The sequence below is a fragment of the Lagenorhynchus albirostris genome, chromosome 2 (genome assembly GCF_949774975.1).
Source record: "Lagenorhynchus albirostris chromosome 2, mLagAlb1.1, whole genome shotgun sequence".
In the NCBI taxonomy this organism is placed as follows: Eukaryota; Metazoa; Chordata; class Mammalia; order Artiodactyla; family Delphinidae; genus Lagenorhynchus; species Lagenorhynchus albirostris.
In genome coordinates this window covers 129,255,682-129,265,639 of record NC_083096.1, presented here as the reverse complement: position 1 = coordinate 129,265,639, position 9,958 = coordinate 129,255,682, and positions in this window count along the sequence as shown.

The window sequence follows — 9,958 nt, the reverse complement described above, 5'->3', positions numbered from 1 at the left end:
CATCCTGGATAAAGTCTAAGGACCAGAAGGGAGTTTGTTGCCAGGTGCCCAGAGTTTGAAGCTTAGGCCAAGATGCAGCCAGTTGGGGATAGATTGGGGATAGACATAGGGTGAGGCTTTCTGGTCTGCCCAGTGACAAATGGTAGCCCAGGACTTCTGTCTTCACATGTATCAGATTCTCTTGTCCATCTGCAGCTGATGGACAAGAAGCCTATTTAGTGATTTCCACACTGGCTGCAGGACAGCCACTCGTACTGTACACATGCAACGTAGAAATTCAACCTTCATTATTATTTTGAAACACAAGATAGATAAAAGTTCAAATTTGAAATACTTTCGCTTTATCATAAGAAGTTTAAACACTGATTTATCTGTATAAGAAAAGGATAAGCTATTAGGTTCTTTAATATCAAAAGTTAGAAATCTTCAATTGACTATAAACAATGATTTAAATTTTTTTTTTTTTTTTTTTTTTGCGATATGCGGGCCTCTCACTGTTGTGGCCTCTCCCGCTGCGGAGCATAGGATCCAGACGCGCAGGCTCAGAGGCCACGGCTCACGGGCCCAGCCACTCCACGGATGTGGGATCTTCTTGGACCGGGGCACGAACCCGCGTCCCCTGCATCGGCAGGCGGACTCTCAACCACTGCGCCACAAGGGAAGCCCCAATGATTTAAATTATTTAAATCATCTGCTTGTATGACTGAAATTCCTTGTTGATAGAGACCCCTAAGAATTTGAAGCGATCATCATTAAAATATCTTGATCAACATTGCATAAAATCATTTCAAGCATAATATCTGTCGGTAAAAAGATATGTTCAAATTTCTTATTTAAAATTTTGAAATGATTGTATTTAGAATTTCTGTATAAATTTAAATATTTAATATTCTGTATTTTATTTTTCCTATAAGTGTATAAAGTGTAATGAATTTTTTCACTGAGGCTTACATAGCTATTCTCAGAGTCCCTCCAGTTTACTCCCTGTCCTATACAAATATTTTCATTTTTTATGTGTACAAGGTGTAAGAGTCCCTCCAGTTTACTCCTTGTCCTATACAAATATTTTCATTTTTTATGTGTACAAGGTGTAAGAGGGGTTGGGTACAGTGTTCTAGGACAGTGGTTTTCAACAGAGGGTGATTTCACCCCCACCCCCGGGGGACATTTGACAACATCTGGAGACATTTTTGGTTGTCACCACTGGGGAGCTGTTTACTGGCATCTAGTGTGTAGAGGCCAGGGATGCTGCTAACCACCCTACAATGCACAGAACAGTCTCTCATAAAAAGAATTATTGCACCTTTAATGTCAGTAGTGTCAAGGATAGAAACCCTCTTCAGGGAGTCCCTCTAACTCTAAAGTTCTATGGTTCTGACCTATAATTGTTCTTGTTGTTCAGAGGAGATTATGATGAGCAATAATGGGTGTGGCTAGGAATGGCCAGTTTTAATCTCCTAACTACATTTATAATTGCAGACCCAACAAGCAAATAAAATATGGGGCAGAGCTTCCTGTCTATTCACCGGAAATCCAGCCATGGATATCTGTTTGAGACGGTATACATTTCAAAGCAGCTGATGTGTAACTTCTATGAATATAACCTAGAACCCCCAGGTAAACATCTTTCCTTTTACTTGTTTCCATATTCTGGAAATAGCTTTTTTGTTCCATTGGATTAGGACCCATCTTACTTTTCAACAACTTCCCCCTTCCTCAGTCCAGGTCTCACCAGGATTGGCTTGGCTGGGATGTGTCTCCCAATAGGGAGAGACTTCCATGAAAGTTTTTCATCTCACTCCCCCACTCCCAACTCCCCAGCATCATTGCTCCCACCAACAATTTCTTTGGATTTGAAGCCATCCTGTGTTTTGGCATTAATGCCCTACCTTCAGGGCTAAACAGACCTTCCACATCCTCCCTCTTTGATATATCCTGCCTGTTGACTTTTTAGGACTTCAGGATAATTCAAAGTGATGGGGGATTAAACCAATCTGGGTGGCCAAACTCCATTATCACTATGGCTCCTACCATCCCTTCAGTTAATTTTTACAACAGATTCACCTCTGCCACGTGGTACCAAGAGCAGGTTTAATGGAGCATTAGATACTTATATTTATCCTAGGATTTAATTGAGGATGGGTAATTCTACTCATACTTGCTCTTGGATAGAAGAAAGATCAATAGTCCCAGGGTCTGTGCTATGTAAATATAAGCAAGTCATTCATTTATTCAGGGTTTCACTTTGCTCCTATGTGAAAGAGCAGTAACAGCTGGGAGGCTGTTGAAATTCATTCCAACTTAAAAAAAAAAAAAAGCACTGAGAAATTTTGAAAAATATATCCATTTTAGGAAATGCATGTTTTATGGTATTGACTTGTTGCTAATGGTGTGATTTCTACTGAAATGAGGAAGTTGGTTTTTACAGTTGGAGTCAGGAAATAGTTTATATCCTCTGTAGGGTTTAGAGTTCCTGGAAGATAATGGTCACTGATGTGACCTGTGATAGCACTTAAGTGTTGAAGAAACCAATCTATTAATTCACTTAAGGAATAGATATTAGGCCCCTATTATGCTCTTTGAGAACAATAATATTTGTCTCTATTTTGCAGATGAGAACATTAAGGCACCAGATGGTTAAAGGGACTATTCGAGGCAACCTCACAGTTTTGACCAAGGATGAAGGGGAAGGGCATCAGGGCCCAAAGAGCTGTGTCCAGAACAATTAAAAACTTTGCAATTCTCGGTTCCACGATTTGAATCCTGAATGTGTGCTTCTCTGGCTAAAAATGCAACTGTTGAAGTCGAATACTCATTACTAACTAACTGCCTTGTTAATTCATAGTGTTAAGTTATTGATCAGACATAAGAACTTAATGATATTTTTTAAATACTTGATGTATTGTTTTGCTTGTTTGAAAATACTTATAGCGTTTTCCTCACACTTCTAGGTAATCCTCACCAGAAGGACAACATCCAATATTTTTCCACAATGCATCCAATATTTCTCCCCCTTTAATTTCCCTTCCATTCTTAGCAGATGAGTTGCAATATCAAACTTCCATTCATGATGGGGATTTGAACTGTGAAGACTGAGAGTCCAGGTAAGAAAATGTGTCCTGCTGATGTATATCCCAGTTTAGAGACCTCCCTGCCTACCTTCTTTCAGGAGGATCCCTCAGGTGTGGTTCAGTTAGTAACCCCCTAAAGCCTACTCTGTGTTATGTGCTCACTAAACCTCAAAACTCCCAGATCTGTCAGGGTCCCTCACTGTTCAATGTTCCTAACTTGGGAGGCAAATGACCATATTCTCAGGTCTGATTTTACTGCATTTACCTCACATTTTGGTTCCCTAACTAGATATCCCCTTGCAGCATTGGCAAAGCAAAGCAACTGGCAATGTGTTCGGCAAACTTCTTCCACGTTCCATACGAGTTAAAGCTCTATATCCTTGCCAACATTTGCCATGGTCCATTGTTTCTATTTTTAGCCACTATAATAGGTTTGTAATAGGATTGCACTCTAGCCTTAATCTACATCTCCCTAATGCTTAATTATGTTGAGCATCTTTTCAAGTTCTTATTTTCCATATCTACATCTATATCTACTTCTATGTCTATATCTACCTCTATGTCTATATCTTCGTCTATGTCTATATCTTCGTCTATATCTACGTCTATATCTATATCTTCTTTGGTGAAGTGACTTGATTATATATATGATCAAGTGCTTTATCAGACATATGATTTGCAAACATCTTTTGTTGGCTGTAGGCTGTCTTTCCATTCTCTTAACAGGATTTTTCAAAGAGCATGTCTTAAAATTTGATGAAATCCAAATTACCAATTTTTTATTTTTGCATATTATGCTTTTGATGTCATATCTAAGAAGACTTTGCCTAACCCAAGGTCACAAAAGTCTCCAATCCATTTGGAGTTATTTTTTCTATATTGTACGTGATATATCAAACTTCATTTTTTGCATATGGATATTCACTTGTTCCAGAACTATTTGTTGAAGATTATCCTTTCTCCACTCATTTCCTTTGTGCCTCATTAAAAATCAGTTGTCACATGCATGTGATCTACTTCTGGACCCTCTGTTCTGATCCAATGATCTATTTGCCTACCTTGATGCCAATTATGGCACTGTTTTCATTACTGTAACTTTATCATAAGTTTTGAAATCAGGTAGTACTACTTCTCCAACCTTGCTCTTCTGTTTCAAAGTTACTTGGGCTATTTTGAGTCATTTGCATTTCCATTTGAATTTTACAGTCAAATGATCACTTCTACAAAAAGCTGCCCAGGGACCCCATCCTGCTTCTCTGTGCTCCTCTGCCCTGTCACAGCTGAACTCAGGGAGATAAGCAGGGCAAGGGGAGGGCATACCTCATCTGTTCCTCGTATCTGGGATGTCATTGTCCTTCATTGTCTGATATCCACTGTATTAAAAAAAACATCATTTCACGTATTTTGTCTTTTTCTTTGGTTATTTCAGGCAGGAGTGTGAGTCCAGTCCCTTAACTCCATCTTAGCTGTCAGCAGACTTGTGATTACATTTATTTGTTATCTTTTAGATTAAGGCATTGACCTATGTACAGAAAAGACATGATGTCTGAAATTTGCTTCAACATACTCCTGACATCAGAAAATGTGTGAGGTATAAATGAAACACCATTGGCTCCTAGTTGATAACTGTTCATACTGGATGATGAGTATACTGAAACTAATTATACAGTATGGAGGTTCCTTAAAAAACTAAAAATAGAGCTACCATACGACACAGCAACCCCGCTCCTAGGCATATATCTGGAGAAAACCATAGTTTGAAATGGTGCATGCACCCTGATGTTCATTGCAGCACTATTTACAATAGCCAGGACATGGAAGCAACCTAAATGTCCATCAGCAGAGGAACGGATAAAGAAGATGTGGCACATATATACAACAGAATATTACTCAGCCATAAAAAGGATAAAAAATAGTGCCATTTGCAGAGATGTGGATGGACCTAGAGATTGTCATACAGAGTGAAGTAAGTCAGAAAGAGAAAAACAAATATCGTATAATATCATTTATATGTGGAACCTGGGAAAATGGTAGAGATGAACTTATTTGCAAAGCAGAAATAGAGTCAGAGATGTAGAGAACAAACTTATGGTTACCAAGGGGTAAGGGATGAACTGTGAGATTGGGACTGACACATATACACTACTATGTATAAAATAGATAACTAATAAGAACCTATTGTATAGCACAGGGAACTCTACTCAGTGCTCTGTGGTGACCTAAATGGGAAGGAAATCTAAAAAATAGTGAATATATGTATATGTATGACTGATTCACTTTGCTATACAGGAAGAAACTAACACAAAATTGTAAAGCAACTATACTCCAATAAAAATTAATTAAAAAAATAATCATACTTAAAAAAAGGTTTCTGTATGGGCTTGATGTTTTCCATAAAAAGTTTCCAACGTAAGGGTCTTCATACCTGCCTCTATCATGAGATTGTTGTGAGGATTAAATGTGGAATTATATGTAGAGTGCTTAGCACTGTGCTTAGAACTTAATGAAGAGTAGCTATTAATACTACATATGGGATGAAAGCAACCATCAAAGATATACAGAAGTCTGAGTTTAAAAACTTTCATACAGAAACTAACACAACATTGTAAATCAACTATACTCCAATAAAAATTAATTTAAAACAACTTTCATAAAAAACTGATAAAAGCCTTTTCATTAAGTATGATTGCAGCAGTGGTCTCTGGGTCAATAGAGATTCAGTTTAGGTGTCTGCCCCTCCAGGATGTCTCCCAAAGCCACCAACTAGATTCAGTGCCTTCTCTCTCAATTGCCCTAACAACCTATTCCATTCACTCCCAAAGCACTTACATATGGCCTGATGGCTCTCCATTTATGTGTCTGTCTCCCATCTCCTTATATCTCCTTACATTCTTCTCTGTATCCTTAGAGTGCAGCATACAGAAGACACTCAAAACATGCTTGTTGAACTGGTTGACATCGTCTTCTCACCTGCCCATCTCTGGGACCCTCTTCTCTGTGTACACTTGGCTCCTGCCTCTATGCACAGTCAGCCCTGGGTTGATGCTTTCCTGTTACAGGGCCTTGGCCTTCAGTTTCTGCCTATGTACTTTCCCCAGCCCACTATAAGAAGTGGGTATCTTTTCAATTAATTGTACTACCACAGTGCTCTGTGTCTCTCCAATCTTTCTCCAAAGACCTCCTCCTAAGTGGTGGCTTGTTTGAGCCAGGCAGCCAGCACTCATGGTCACAGGAAGGAGACGGCACCAAGGAAAGGGCACTGAGGGTGAGCACAGACCTGCCTGCTGTTTTCAGGCTAATCCAGAGCCTCTCATCCTCTCAGCCTGCATGCAGGTCGACCAAGGTGAAATATTCAACCAAGAAATGAAAGAACTTAGAACCATAGGCTGTTAGGACTGGAAGGGCCTTTGAGATCCTTGAGCCTGGTAGTTTGTTCAAATTTTCTTCTGAAAGAGGATAACATTCTTAAAAACAACGACAACAAAAAGATTTTGTTTCCTATCCCCATCCCTGACATGGAGCTATTCTGGTTGAAAGGGTTGGAAGGAACAGTCCTGCTCTCATTCCCCCTCTGCACACACTCACACACACACACACACACACACACACACACACACACACACACACACCCTTGGTAGCCGAAAGTATCTCTGAAGAATCCTTAGGTCACTGAGGAACAAGAGCACAATTTGCAAATCATCGGTCAAGTTAAACATTTTCACTTTGAGGAAAGTCATAAGGGGATGTTGGGTCTGGGACCCAAAGCCTAGAATTCCTGGTTTCCTTTCTTTCTATTAATTAATCTACAACTGCCACCCCTGACAAAAACAACAAAATGCTCCATAGATGTGTCTATCATCCGAATGTCAGAGCTGTAGAAATCTTCCCAGCGTGGATCCAATTTTAGCAGAAGTGTTGCTGGAACAATCCCTGCCTTCAGGAATGAATCAGAGGGAAGGATAAAAAGGCAGAACAAGAGGATTTTTAGGATAGTGAAAAATACTCTGTACGATAATATCAGGATGGATACATGTCATTCTACATTTGAAACCCACAGAACGAATAACACTGAGAATGAATCCTAATGTAAACTGAAGACTTTGGGTGATTATGATGGGTCAACGTAAGTTCATCAATTGTAATAAGTGTACCACCCTGGCGGGGGATGTTAATAATGCGGAGGGGCTATGCAAGTGTCAGGTAGGGGATGTATAAGAAATCTCTGTAAGAAATCTCTGTATCCTCTTAATTTTGCTGTCAACCTAAACTGCTCTACAAAAATAAAGTCGTTTAAATAAAGAATGAATTGGAAATGCTTTCAGCTTTTCTCAGAAAGAAAAGTGCTAGATATCCAGATTAAGGTCATTTGAAAAGCTGAGACAGAGAAATAGCTCATGCTTGGGAGGCCAGAAAGCATCAGAATCTGTATTGTGTGTATCTGTGAGTGGTTTTATAGCACCATCCAGTGGCACAAAGCAATTCTGTCACTAAAGCTCAGAAACAGGGTTCAATAATTTTTACTTCATAACAAATTCAATCAACAAGTATTTATTTGAAAGCCTTTGATATGTGTGGCTTTACTCTAGCCACTGGGGGTATAACAAGTGTTATTTACAAAAACTTATACACTGATTTCAGAAAGATCTGTCTATGTTAGTTTAACTTATACACTGATTTCAGAAAGATCTGTCTATGTTAGTCTATGTTAGTTTATCTGTCTATGTTAGTTTATCCATAATCTGCTGTCTTCACTACAAAAAGGTGAGCCAGGCTTCTGACAAGTCGCTAAGACAGATTTCCCTCCTCACTCCTTAATCTGTGATCCAAAGTGATCTCAGGCTTCTCAGAGCCCACAAAATTGAGACCTTTTAAACCCCAAGCTCCTGATGTGGACACTTCTGGGCAAGCAAGACTTTTGCAAAATTTCCCTTGGAATATTACCAGCCAGTTGTTATCAGTCTAAGAATGCAAATGTATATGCTTTCTTGAGTCTTGGAGAGTAAAGCATCTAGATCTGGGTCATTCCTATAGAATCCCAGAATGAGGTAACTTATTATGTGTCCAGGACACAACAAGTTATCTGATCAATTGTTAAATTTTCTTTCCTTCCAATTTATCACCCCAGCTTGTGAGTGCTGATCAGATTCAAGTTGGAAAGAACTGTGGTTTGAACCCCAAACGGGTGGAGAAGGTGTCTTTGCTGAATATCCTGGATTGCTCAGACAGGCCAAGCAGTCTGCTGCTAGGAGAGCTCTTATTTTGCCATTTTCTCTCAATTTTTTTCTGAGTCTAATTCACAGACCATTGGGTAAACCTGAAAAGTTTCTTTGTTCCTAGTGATCAGTTCTAATTCTTTTATTAAATTTGTTTTTCAATTGCAGAAATAACTTGGACAAGTCATTTCTCCCCTCTAACCTTCATTTCTTTCATTAGAAAATCAAAGAGTCTGGAATGATTGCACGTAGATAACCAGAAGTTGTGTTATATTCCTGGAGAATGCATGCAAAAATTTTTTAGAGTTTCAAACAACCCACACTCAGCCTGCCTAGAAAATTTTACCTTATGAAAGAAAGATGTGGTTATCAATTTCTGGCAATATGGTCAACTAGTTACTTTAAAGGGCCTTCCAGATAAAATATAATTAGATGATGAATTACACAAACACAGTAAACTAATGTTAATGCATTGTAGCACTTATTAGAGTGAAGGGTAATTTATGAGGGTCTAAGAATTAAATAAACAGTAATAGTAACAGTAAGCAAGAAGTAAGCGAGCAGAGGAGGGAGCTGTAAGATGAGATGGCCTGGAAGAAAATGTTCACATCCTTGCAATCAACATGTCTAACATAGGCTCTTGGGATTCTCATAGATTTCATTCAATAAACTATAATCCACAATTTTTTAAAAAACCCACAAAACATACAAGGAATAATTGAGAGGCAGCAGAAACAATAAAGACTTAGACCTTCCAAAGACTGCAGATATTGTAATGATATGATGAAAATGTGAAATAACCATGTGCAAAAGGTTCAAAGAAATCAGAGAGAAAATAAAAAATAAGGAACAAGACCCAGAATACTAAAAAAGATAAGGCAGGTTTTAGAACTAAATAAGATTTGTAGATTTCAAAAACACACACAGATCTCAGTGGCTGAGTGAAACAGAAAGTTAAACAGACTTGAAGAGACAATGAGCTGGAAAATATAATTTGAAGGAATTACCTATAATGCAGCCCAGAGAGATAAAGAGGTGGTATATATGAATAAAAGACCAAGAGACACAGATCATGAAAAGCAAATTCTAACATAACTAACCAGAGTCTCACAAGTAAAAATTGGTGTGCAAGTGGGAGGGGGACTTGAAGAATAGCCATTGAGAGGGTGGGCCCTGGAGCCACAAGGCCAGAACTCACAAGCTGGCGCTACCATTTCTCAGCTACATGATTAGAGGCAAGTAACATAAGCTCATTGTGACTATTAAATAGGGATAATAAGAGTCTCTATGGTGTTGTAAGCATTAAATTAGTTATTACATGTAAAACACATAGAATATTGCTTTACACAAAAATGTTTTAAAGAAATCTTGCCCAGTACTTCAGTATTTTTTTCCAGCCAAAGACATGAAGATGTTGTATCTCTGTTTGTTCCTCTGAATCTCATTATAAGTTTTGCTTTATAACAATTGGTTATAACCACCTGAGGGCTCCCTTTTGAATTGATGACCAAGATCAAGCTAATTCATTTCTAGCTGAATGTATAACAAATAAAGGAAAATAAAAAAATTTAAACAGAGCAAACAGGTGTTTAGTAATGGAAGCTATAGCACTTTAGCAGTGCATTAGAAAAGTGGCAATGTCTGTTATAAAGACTGGCAGAACAACTTAAGAAA